The following is a 13313-nucleotide window of genomic DNA, read 5'->3' as shown; positions in this document are numbered from 1 at the left end:
GTGCTGCAAAGTGGACACATTTCTTAGAACACCTCTATTTTCAGTGKKTTTTTTTTCCCACCTGCTCTACTGATACAATCGCCCTAGGCATCATGCCTGCAGCTGCCCATGTTACTGAAGGTTGCTGGAGGAGAACGCGTGAGACACTCGTGGCTGAGCTGGTCCTCCAGGGGAAGMGCTGTGCTGATCTCCAGCAGCACCGAGCAGCTGAGCTAGCCAGAAGCTGTGTGGAGTGGCACCAGACGGGGTCCTGGGGCTTCCAGAGCCCACCTGGAARCATCCTGCTCCCCCAGGCACTGCGCTGCATGTTCCTGCGTGCCACGTGGTGGCTCCGAAGCCGTGTGCGGCCGCGCGGATGTGCAGCGCTCCCGCGGCCCGCAGAGCCGGGGCCCTCGCCGAGGGCGCTGCCGCGCGACGCTGCGCGGGCGCAGAGCTGCCTGCCCGCCTGCCGCGTAACCCGCTGGCTGCTGCACTCAAAAAGGGAAGCTGTAGCCTTGAAAGATGCCTCTCCTCCATCAACCCACTTCATGGCATCAGTTCGTTATTATTTCTTTCCTGTCTACTACTATGGTCTGCCTATTTAATAGTAATATCAACAAGGCTAAGAGAAACTTCTCTGCTCTTTCCACTTCTGCAGTCTTATGCTCCCCTTATGTATTTGGCCACATGTCTATGGCCTGTGTGTGCAGCAGCCAATATACCCGAGGTGCCCTTCCCACAATTGCTCATCAGCAATTATGTTTCTGCAAGCAGACAAGGTCAGATCCCTGAAGCTTGGCATGGACGCAAGCCGTATTTTAAACAGCATTCAGTAAATCCCATCTAACGTGCATCTGGACCTGGCAAATCACGTTAAATCTACACAGCTAGACTGAACTGGGTGCTTTTTTTGAGGGGTCACTTGCAACACAAGCAAGAGGGACAAGATAAAAGCTCTCACACCTCAAGCAGACTTCTGTGACCTTTACACTTTCTGAGGCTTCACCAAATTACATTTCAGTGCRTCTTGTATTGTCCCCTTCACACTCCCAGCGCGGTGGCTGAGACTCACCTCTGCCTGACTTGCAACACTGCTTTTTCCACAGCATTTCGCCAGATTGTTGGGGCAACTCAGGCCCATGCTCTTTTCCAATCTTCCTTTGCCAATCCCATTGTGACACTGCATCCTGGAGCAATATGTGTTTGGAGCTGTGATGTCTTAAGCAGCTAAGTCTGCAAAATAATGTGTTGGGGAGTATGGCTTTCTGCAAGGAACAAGTACTGGAATTTCCTAGCAGCATAGGCCAGGCTTTCGACTCAGAGCAGGAGGAACATGCAGCAGAGCTGAGGGATAGTTGTTATTGGGAAAGYTATGTAGGTAAAAGGTTAAAATAATGCCATTGGCTTGGGTTTCCTGCAAGAAGGCAAAGAGTTATCTGAGATCAGAGTTAACCATTCACAAACGCTGATGTGCCCTGTGGGGACAAAATAGGATTGCTCTGCTCTCCTTGGCAGAGGTTAGGAGAGGTTATTTGGGAGAGGATAACTGAGGCAAGAGAAAACCTAATAAAGAAGCAAGAGTTACAAAAGCAAGAAGCAAGGTTACAAAAGATGACTCTCATTTTCACAGTAAAACATGTACAGGGTACCCTTGAAGTGATTCTACACATAAAATGGAAGTTAATTGAGCCAGGTGAAGCTAACCACAAACCTTTACTCTAGAAGAAAGAAGAGGAATGTGCATGGTAAAATTGAGGCCCATAAGCAATATGTTTTTGAGTACAGAAAGGCAGAGGAAACTAAAAAAGAATTTGTGACTGGTGGCAGAGGCAAAGCTAGTATGGGGAAGCTCAGCAACTATTTAACATGAGACCACACTGTAATTTGCATCTGGGACAAAAGAAACGTAGCAAGATGCTACTGGAAGATCCAGAATTAACCTGGGAAAAAGCAAGGAAAATCTGCCTCCCAAAGAGGGGCTCCCCATTACACTGACAGAGTAGCCTGGCAGAGACTGACAGCACTCTGACAGTGCAAGCACAGCCAAATRTCTGAAGTAGTTCAAGAAAAGAGATGAGAGACATGAAGGACACTGAAGACAAAGTCCACATGCAAGCCGAGTATTCTGGAAAGATGACCAATGCCAAATACTTTTCTATATTTGATGTGTTAGTGGGTTTCTGGTAGGTGCTGTTTACATGCCAGATCGTTTAATACCACTGCCAAAACAGCCTCCATCTCCCTCCAGTTCCTCAAAAAAGTCTACTTTTTTTTATCTCCAAACAGATGATTTGTGATTTAGACTAAATACTTATATAATACGTAGAATGAAAAATCAGTGAAGAGTGAAGTCCAGACCTGAGTTTACATGTCAATCCAAGTTAAATACACTCTGTTTGGTCTCAGATGAACTGTGAACTATAGTTGTCAGATGAACTGCTCTTGACCAAACCCCATGATACGCAGTTCAGTCTCCCAGGATAGGATGGTCTGCAATTTCTCGGGTATTGCTGTGGACTTACAGAAATCTCTGAATTAAGAGAATTCCACCTGAAGGCCCCAGGAGGCTGATTCATAGCGTTGAAAAGATGAATGACAATCATGCAGAATTTGAAAAAAAAATCAGTGCAATACCTCAGTTGTTGGAAAGCAGCGTGGATAGAGCTGTAGGAGCAAAAATGCCTAATAAAGAACACACAGAGAAAAAACTATTCAGAGGAAACAGAGCCTCAGCATCTTGGTCTCAGAAGTCATATAACGACTGTCTTGTAGGTGCTTGGTGATAGTAACTACTAGGCTGTGGTCTAAAAATGTCTTGGCTTGTATTTGGAGGGATTTAACCTTTGTCACGCATTGCACAGGGAGCCCTGTGATGAGCTCCAGGATCTGGAGTCTGTGTCTGCAGCAGGACACATCTGGGGTGAGGCCCAAAGTTATTTGAGCTTCATCTTCTTTTTGAAATCATAGGCACTAAAATATCAGATGAAAGAATATGATTTGCTACCAAGASGACCATAAAAAACAGGTCAAATAGTGGAAAAATTCAAATTTGTTTTTTATTCTAGATGTAATACTGGTGCAACAAGTCTGCATCTGTTTGAAGAGCTTTCCTCATTCTGCAGGAGATGCTCCTGATTGTTGACCAATCTTCACAGTATGTTTAAAGATCAGATTTTATCATCTCTCCTGCACGTGCTTTTCCAGATTATTTTACTGTTTGGCTACTACTCAGCTAAGTACTTACAAAGAAATCTTTCACACAGATTTAAAAGTAAAAATTCCACTGAAAAACAAAACAAAACAAAACTTCAAGTTAAGTTGTACAAATTCAAGTTAAGCTCAGATACTTATTTAAATGTCTTCTAAATAAGACTGCATTTAAAGTTTCGTTTTGTTTTGTACAAATTTGTACAAATCCTAAACTTAATAATAATATTCCTCAGGGATATTTACTACTGCCAAATTTCTTTCAGCAAGTCTATTACAAAATACACTTCTGTGCGTCTAGAGACTAAAATTTGCAACGCTAAATAAAGGCCCAAGAACTCCTGAAATAGTGCTGGAGGATTAAGCTCTCAGAAGTAGAAGGCAGACTGTCTGAGCTGAAAAATTTATAACTTCTGTTATCACAGCCACTGCTGTTAATGCACAGTGATCAGCAAAATGACAGAGGTCACAAAAGGAAAACTGCTTATTAAGCAACATCTCCCTTTTCCAGCGTTGGACAATTCCCCACAGAACTCTCCGGAGTTTCTGTTGGTATAGTTAAAAATGACTCYGTTAATTAAGCTTTCCTCAAAAGATTATGTCTTAGTATATTAGATACAATCAAGAAAATCAGGCTGCTTTTTTTTATTATTATTATTAAAGTTTTCTTCTGTTTTCTTCCTCCTTCTCCTTTTACCTGCTTTCCTTGAGGCAGCTCTTAATCTCCCACTCCAACTGCTGCTTAACAACACAAGGGAAGCAAAAAAAAAAAAAAAAAGCTGTGGTGTGGTAAATAAGACAACTTCCAATGAAGAATTCTGTTTTGTGAACAGAGTATAAAAGCCACGAATAAAAGCTGCTGCTTTTCCTTTTCTGGACACCAATGGCTTTCCAGAAAGCAAAAAGCAACTCCGCAAGGTGCCATGCAGCGGACATGCCCCTTGGAGCTCCCTGTGTGTTCCCCGCCCTGCCGCAGGGCACCCGTTCCCACCCTCATGGCCTCCCTTCTCTCCCCTGGCATCTCTCTGGCAACTGCTCACACAGGACACAGCACCAGTGGCGCGGCGCCTCAACCGGCCTTTTCGGCAGCCAGGAGCTGCATCAGAGACATCTCTTTCTCTGTCACAAAACAGATCTCTAAGACCTAATTTACGACTTCTGTAACATTGTGGCTATAAACTAGACCTGATTGATGACTGCTGGGGAAAAAAACTCGTTCAAATTTATCCCTGCAGTCAGTACGTTCAACAGAATTACAAGAGGGGTTAATTTAGCCTGTTGATTCCACTTATATCTAAAAACAGCAGCCTTTCTTTTCAATAATCAGTTGCCTTAAAAATAAAATTGCACTTTTCTTGGGCATAAATATTTACTTGACGCAAAAAAAAATAGTATCATTAACAAGGAAATTTTGTATTGACATTGGCTTTTAACTCCATGTCTAGAAAATCAAGAATATGAACATGCAAGGTTAAAGAAAAACATTAAGTAGGCTGAAATTGCCAAAATATAAACAGAGACTTTCAGTGCTGTCACCTCTCTCTGCTGTCAAAAATATAATTTAATATTCTCTGGTGTTAATGGAATGACCCCAATAAATTCCCCAAAACTACTTGGAAATTAAAAGAAAATAGTGATTGTGGAATAAAATCCCTTTTGTTCTGAAACAGAACGTCCCAGACCAAGGGTGACAGTAGCTATGGTCCCTTTCCACCCTCCACTCCTTGTCCCGCACTGCGCAACAGCCCCTGCMTCGCAGCCTGCAGCAGCTGCTGCCCAAACCTGCGCACTCCTCCGCACGCACGAGAGAGGCCAGAGAACTTTCCCATACTGATAAAGCCTAAGGAAATATATAGAGGTATATATAGATAAATAATCCCATATTGTAAAAGCTAATGCCATAGCTAGAGGGATTTTTAGTCAGTCGTTTGCAACAAACTGAGAATGGTTTGAGAAACACCCAAAGGAAGGCAGGTACCCAGCACACCTACTCATGCCAGGACCATAAATAAAGAAGCAGAAACCCTTCCTGGAAAGACAGCTCGAGGGTCACTCCCTTGGATAATGTGTACTGAAGCACTCAGTACTTCTAGCAATGCTCTGTGAAAGGTCTCCAGTGTAACTTTTAACTTGGAGATAGCTGACTGRCTGAGCACAGTTAAGGACTTCCCTCAACTGTGATCAAAGCACCTAAAACACCCCTGTGGGGACATGAGCAGCAGAACATCTTGATCAGTGGCTCTGTATCTAGCCAACACACCCAGTTTAATGAAAACCTGGGATTTTTTTTGCATAACACACAAAAAGGAGAACATCCATAGATTAAGGTTAGGCAAGGATCCAGGTAATAGAACTTACAACACAGGATAAGTTCTGCTTGAAGAAAACAGAACAGCTATAATTTAAAATTAAACAATCTTGCTCCAGTGTCATCAGGCATCACCATGTCCATCCAGCCTCTCTGTATTCCTGGACTCACTTCTTCCTGTTCCCCTCTGCCTGACACAATGGTCAGAAGGACAGCAAGGGCTGTTTCCCTCATGCTAATACATATTTAATAAACACTTCATATAGCTAAACATGTTTCCCAGTTCTTTAGTAGCTATCAATCTATTGGTTCATTATCCTATTTCCTGACAGTCTCCTCCCCATCCTAGAGAGCAATGTCATCTGGCTAACAAGACATATTAAATAAAAGATAGCTTGATTACAGCTGAGAATACTAGAATAAAAAAAGGAGGGAGGATGGGAGGGAGGGAGGGAGGGAGGAAGGAAGGAAGGAAGGAAGGAAGGAAGGAAGGAAGGAAGGAAGGAAGGAAGGAAGGAAGGGAAAGAGAGATATCACTATCACTTTTTCCACTTGAAGATTCATTAATGCCCTTAGCTTTCAGCCAGGTAAGTATTACAAGATAAATCAGTTCATGCATGCTACAGAAATAGCTCAAAAAAGGAAAAACATGACAATATTAATTCACATTCCCTCTTTGGAATTTAGGACAAATTCTGTTTATTTTGTAGTTTACTTTATACTATAGGGAAAATGTTTTTTTCCCAGGAATGCATCTCTCTCRGCATTGCCTGTGCTTGTTGGTCCCCTCTGTGTGCATTTTCTCTTGAGTACCATGCTGTATAAAAAGCAACACAATGTGCTTTTCCATCAGTTTTTCAAAACAGGTTCTTCCCAGACAGCTTCAGGTTAGTACACTCTGAAGCAAAAGCAACTTGCAAAGGTGCATGCTGAATCACTAACCCATTCCTACTATATTGTCYTTGACAGTCTGCATCCCTAATAGTCATGGCTTTATGTACTGCATGTTTCCAGATGCTGGCAGTGAAAAACTTCTGCAACACTTTTTCTGCAAAGCTGTGAACAAACCTCATCAACTTCCCCAAAACTGGCAAGAGGGAATGGCAACAAGCAGAAGTACTTGTGCACATCCCGGAAAAGCATAAAAGGATGAAAGAGTGGAAGGAAGGATTGCAAAGCACAATAAAAAGGCAAAAAGRAAAGGAAAGGAAAATGGCACAAAGATCCTGGTAAGTTCAACGAGCTGACGTTCAGTTTACCTTTCAGCCTTTTATCTCTATACTGTGTGACAGTGAACRGTGCACAACACGATTTAGTACATCAGATAAGGAAACTTTTGAAATTTCTCTGGACATCTTGTTGCCATGTTCTTAAAATGCAGTTTTTCCATCCTGCTAATGTGAAGTCTTTTAGTATTTTTCTCAGCCTGGGAGTCAGTGTTTAACAGAAGCTAGCAAGCAAGACAGCTTCAAAGCAAGCTGGCAAGTTTACAAATAGCTTGCACACAGCCTTGTGTACAGCAAGTGGGAGAGAAAAAACTTCCACTGAAAACAAGCTAAAGCCCTAGCTAGTGCCTTAGCTTTAATTTTATCTCCCATCCTACCCCTTGCTACTTGCTTGGCCAAGCAAAAGAGCTAACTTGCAGGAAGGCACCCACTCTGCTGTGCGTAGGGTGACTTGCACCTTGCTCCCATTGGCCTCCCCAGTGGAGTGATAGGTTGTGTAACAGCAGTCCAGCCTGGAAAATGAGATCTGCTGGGACACGATTCCTTTCTTACCCAATTTCTTCACAGCAGATTGCCAATTCTCAAATTAGGTAGAAGGGGTAAGTCAGGAAGATTTGTGTGCAAAGACTAAATACATATTTTAGCATTTGTTAATTATTAACATGTTCCCTCCCTTGCAGGCTGTGTGCACTGGCAACCAGAAGCAGAGAAGAGGACAGAGTCTGTGAAGACAGCTGAACACACCATGGGGCTCTGCACACCAGTGTCTCCAAAGGAAGGAAGAGATCACTCATAAAGTTGGGGAAAGCTGTTGAGAAAGCTGAAATTACCTCCTTCCCTCATTGCCCATAGGGGCAGTTCTAGGGACTTTCTAGCTGCTCTCAGAGCTGTTAGTCATACTGAAGACTGCCTGGCAGGCGTGAAGCAGCTCTTTGTCCGAGGAAACTGGGGTTTTAAATTTCAGATGTTGCACTCCCAAAGAAACGAAGGACATTCATCTCTATCTAGTACCCAATGGCATTCCCGCAGGCTAATTTCAGGGAAAAACAGGTTTTTCCTTTGGTTGGAATATGGATGATTCTGGTAAGAAGGGGAAAAACAAAGGTCCCCTCCCCTGGCAACAGTGGCAGGATGTTGTCAAGAGACACCTGAATAGAGATGGAGACAGAAGAAAACAGCCTCTTTCAGGACTAGCCAATTAAAGGGATACCCAACAACCCTAAAGCTACTGCCTTACCCCACCACCTGGAAAACTCTGCTTTGCAAACACAGCACTGCATGAGATAGCCCTTCACCTTTTTGAGCAGCCAGACTTTGTGTTTAGTGGAAATGAGACCTTTCCACTTCTCCAGTTGTCAGCCAAAATGATGTTTTGTTCAAAGCTAACTAGGACACACTAAATATCACAGAAATAGAGAGGCTGCAGTTTGCTAGGGTACTATAGAGCAGCAGATAAATGTCTTCTTCCATGGAGATGAGGGCAAGAGTCCTGCTTCTCATGGCCAATAATTTTGCTGACGGAAATTACAAAAGACAGAAACTGGCATCTCCAGTACAAAACTATTTTTAGGACCATTCACGATCATTTCAAGACATGTGATGCAGAATTTGGAACCCTCCTCAAAATCTGGGTAGCTGTCAACATGGGCTAGGCATAAGTGATTCACTATCTGAAACAGTAACCAAAACAAGCTTTTCCCCTAGCTAACTGTTTTTACATCACTCTTCCTCTTTCCTCAGTTGCTGATGAATCACTATCTTTTGACAATCTCATGTTCACAAAAAAAAATCTTTTTTAAAAATTGCTAACTATTTGTTCCAGAATGTTTCCTTATAGTTCMCGTAAATCTGAGCTTTGCAAATTATCCTCACATATTTATGAGGTATGATCCTATAAAATCCTCCAAAAGACACTATTTTAAAACAAGTTATTTTTTACTCAGTAGGAAGCAGCCAGCTCAGAAGATAAAGCGAGCATTTTATTACCTAAACATATCCCCCAAAGCGTCAGTAAATTACACAACGCAGACTTGGCGGCTGCTGTCGCTCGCCTCCTACATCATATGGCGATGCCAGGAACTTTAGTAACCCTTGCCCTACATACTCCACTTTCTGAAAGAGAAATGATGAAATCAAAAGTTGTTTTACCTAAAGAGGAAGATAAGCAGTGTTTACTGACCTAGAAGTCTTGGACAAAAGGTGTGACAGAGTAAAGGGGTTGGAATGCTCATGCATGTGGTGAGTTTATGTCCCTGCATCAAAAACTGCATTTGTTGGTGCAGACTCGGGGAGAATTTAAATACATTCATTGTGCTAAGTTACGTTGCCCCAAACGAGTCAAAGCAGCTAAACAGTCAATTAATTTGCCAGAACAAAAGTAAAAATAATTTGTGTGTTATTTCCTTGTGTGTTTATTATATAGTGCAAGTAGCTCAATATACTTGTTGCTCTGTGGATTTTGCAATTGCAGCCACTGCATCTGCAAAACTACACAGTTGTCCCTGCTGAGGCCTGCTGAGGAGCAACACAGCCAGGTGTTAAAGAGCTTTCGGGGAGTGAGCTCAGACCTGATACTGTGTTGAGTTTAGCTGGAGTAATATAACAAAACTAGCTATATTCTAGTCTGCTTCAAATCAGGTCCAGCTAGACTGGTAAGCAAAAATAAAAGAAACCCTCAAGACTGCCCCCTAATGCCAACAGCAAAACTGCTCCAACAGCAGTTGCATTAGGCATGCTGGATGGGAGTTTAGTCAGAGAATGCAGGTATTTTGAATCAAAAACTTGTGTGRAAAAAAAAAAGCCTACAGCCTACATCTAAATTGTGAGAGAATTATTCATTTTACGGTTGGCAAGAAAATGTGGATAAGAGATCATTCTAGTTCTAYTGACAATTCTCAATTAAATCGTCACTTGAGCCAAATATTTTCCTGTTTCCCATTTCCATGCTATGTTTTTTTTCTCAATAATTTATTATTATATAAACTTAATAATAATAATAACATAATAAGTTATAAATTTATTATGATTCATATTTTTATTAATAATGATAATTATACCATTACTACTACTATTTTGAAAGGAGAGTAACTTAGTATCAAAATGAGGTGCTTAAAATGTAGTAATGCTTTTATTTAAGGACAAACCAAGCAAGAAGGTGTGTTACTTTGCCAGGAAAGTACTTTGTACCTTAGGTGGTATTATAAATACACAGCAAGGCAGTATGCAAGGACTGCATTTTTAGAGATATATCAGCTGGTGGCCACACTGAGGACATTTCATATTGTCACTTAGTTTAATTCATGAGAGACCTTGAACCAGGCACAGCTTTGCAGTACTCTATTTAATCATCCTGATCATAACAAAGGAAATTTGTAGGAACTTGATCAGGGGGGAAAAAAAAAAAAAAAAAAGATATTAGAGAATCATGGAATCATGGAACACCTTGTATCACTAGAGGGCAGTAGGCAACCCCTAATCTCACCATTCTCACAAAGGAATATACTGCCCAGTCCAAGAGACAACTATGAAAGAGTGGAGTGTTTTGAAGACAGCACACTTCTTATTTTTGAAATGCTCCTTTTACAAATAGAATTGGGAGGTCCCAAAAGAGAAGGAAGTGTGCTGCATTAGAGGAAGAATTCTCTCTGCTTGCTATGACTGTTCATATTGCTCTACTTTATTTTTTAAAGCTTCTGGTGAAAAGGAATAGAGGTAATGCTGGTTTTATGACCTGGTCCAGGTGAACGGGCTGTGCCTGACGCCTGACTGCAGAGGCGTGGGGGGAACAGCCGGGATGTTCCAAGTGCCAGGAACAAACTGTGAGCCTGACTCTTCCCTCCGTGTATCCTGTCAGTCTCGTATGCAGGTATCAGGGGGTGCGGCAATGCCATCCCTCACTGACGGCATTTTCTATCAAACCTCTTACTATATCCGTGCAGCAGCGCACAGCTTAGTTCTTGACATATGAAGGCCAGACATATGTTCCAGTCCTACTCCATGAGAACTATTTAAAGGAGTTCTGCATCAGGTTCCCTAATAAAACTCTCATTGAGAAGCCCCAGATTAGACCCTGATTCAAGCACACACAGAGGCACATGCCACAGCCTCTCRGTTCCGCGCAGCTCTGCCAATGCTCTAGTGCACCAGGGCCACAGGGGACATGCATCTTACCCTCACGTACGCTCATCACAGGGTCTGGTATCACTGATRGCTGGCATCACTGGTATCTGGAGCGGAGGAGTGGTCTGCAAGTTCAAAACCTTTCTGGCATTGAAGCTGACAGACAGACAGACAAATACCACTGCAAATCATGCTGTGGCAAGGCAGTCCAGAAACAATCACTCCGAGGAAAGTAATACTCTCTCACATAACAGCACCTGGCAGAGGTGCATCACTGGGTGGAGATGATAGATGAAAACTAAGTTCTGCACTTCTATAGAGGTGAAAATTTGGATCTTAACCTATAAAACAGCCATTTGTGCCTTTCATTGATGTCTTCAGGCTTGTGGAAAGATGATATCTGAACATGTAAATCCAGTGTTTGGTACTGATATATCCACTTACTCTTCCCAGCTCTCCATTCTGGCACTGACATATTGATTGCTTGATACTTGATTTTCGCTACCTCATCCCAAAATTAGAAAAGGCAGTAAGTGATGTCAGATGCTCCATCCTCCAGATGCCCAGTCTCCGGGCACAATCCATGCTGTGCCACCACCTCTTCTTCTGGAGCACTGGCAAAAAAATGACTTTGCATCATCAAAAGCAGCAGTGCCTGGAGCTCCGGACAGGAGTCAGCATCCTGTCATAACCTCCCATTCCTCTCTCTCAAACTGAGGTCTTGCAGCTTCTAATGCCTCTGCAGAATATGCTCTGCCTCTGCTTTGATGCTGTACTAGTCTGCACCTCCACTGCACCTATCACATTCACCAGGATCACTTGCTAGAAACATCCTATACTCTGGAGAAAGTCAGTGTTTTGCAGGTCTTCCTGAGTCTCTCTTACATTACTCCTTTTTCATSTATTTCCTCTGTGCTTTGAAGCCATTCCAGATGAAGATAGAAAGGGGAGAAAACGAATGTCCTGGCAAACTTCAAGGAGGATGGGTGTGAATGTGAGGGAACAGAGCTATGCTAAACCTTCCCAGACTGCCAGAAAAATGGTCCCACCAGGTTGGAGCAGAGGACCACCTTGCCCCATTATCCTACCTCCCACGTTAGAAGGAATTGGACTAGGGAAGAAGAGGGCGAGCAGAGAATGTTGCTTATCCAAAACACTTCCATAGCTTCCAAAGGAGGCATTCATACTTCCTGTGCAGCAGCAGGCTGCAGCCCTCTCTCTTCTGTGTGACAGAAGGGGTCTTGCCTTGCTATTGCTAAAGGTGCAAGAAATGATTGTTTTTAGGCCAGGATACGCAATCTGATTTCAGTTGATTCTGAGAAATATGTCTGTTCTTCCCATATATCATAACCTCTAAGATTATCTTTGTGCCAAAAGTTCAGAAACTGGTGACGTTTTTTTGTAGTGTTCAAATACAAAGAACTGGACTTGAAGGGAGAATAAACAAACTTCCTGGATGCAGGGAGTTTTTTCAGTGTTCAACAAGAAAGGCAAGACTCTCAGAGAATAAAAATTCAGATATGGGAGGGCCTCCCATCAATTCAGAGTAATGTGATGATCCTGCCCTCAGCAATGAGAACCATCAACCCAGCAATAATAATGTGAAAAAGCAACTGGACAGGGCTCGCTGCAGGAATCCAAAATCCATCTACTTCTACAGAGGAAAGGAAATAGAAGAGATGATTCCCATCATTTAGCCCTTATTGCTATMGTTTGTTTGTGCTGTGGTTATTTTAAACCCAATATCTAGACTCAAAAAGATGAGTGTCGCAAGTCCATAATGAGACCTCAACATCAAATTATCTTCCAGAGTAAGCAACAACGGTACATTCCAGAAATAATCCTTTGGGAGTCAACGAGACAGAGAGCAGAGAACAGAGAACAGTTGGACCACTCAGCCTCTGGGAAGCTGAAATAAAGGCAGGTGAATCCAAAGATTATGACTTCACTGTGAAAAACTCCACTGAGTTCTAGCCCACACTTCAAACACAGTACTGAGGTCCATAACAATAACATGCTTGAATTACAGCATTACTCAATTAGTAAAATTTGCAGAATTTGCTCTACTCTCACAGATCAGGCGATTCCTTTTCCACTTTTGTTAGAAAGTCATGGCTAGGAGTAAAGAACTCTAGAGGGAATTAGGCTCTCAATTCTACTGCATTAGTATTGTTTACAAAGCAGTCGTGAGTATAATGAGATGTTAATGACTCTTAATGAGCCAAGTTATAAAACAGCACATGGTTAAGCACAGTAAACAAAAAGGCTGTATTTCCCTCCCATTTATTCTGCTTTGTACAGGTACAGAAGGGCTGAATCTCAATGAATTACATCCAGTTGAGAATAGAGTGAAAGAGCTGAATCCGGTCTATAGAAGAAAAAGAAAGAAAGAAAGAAAGAAAGAAAGAAAGAAAGAAAGAAAGAAAGAAAGAAAGAAAGAAAGAAAGAAAGAAAGAAAGAAAGAAAGAAAGAAA

Source organism: Nothoprocta perdicaria, unplaced genomic scaffold (assembly GCF_003342845.1).
Source record: "Nothoprocta perdicaria isolate Ctin4 unplaced genomic scaffold, notPer1 scaffold_13, whole genome shotgun sequence".
NCBI lineage: Eukaryota > Metazoa > Chordata > Aves > Tinamiformes > Tinamidae > Nothoprocta > Nothoprocta perdicaria.
Note: the sequence above shows the minus strand (reverse complement) of the source record.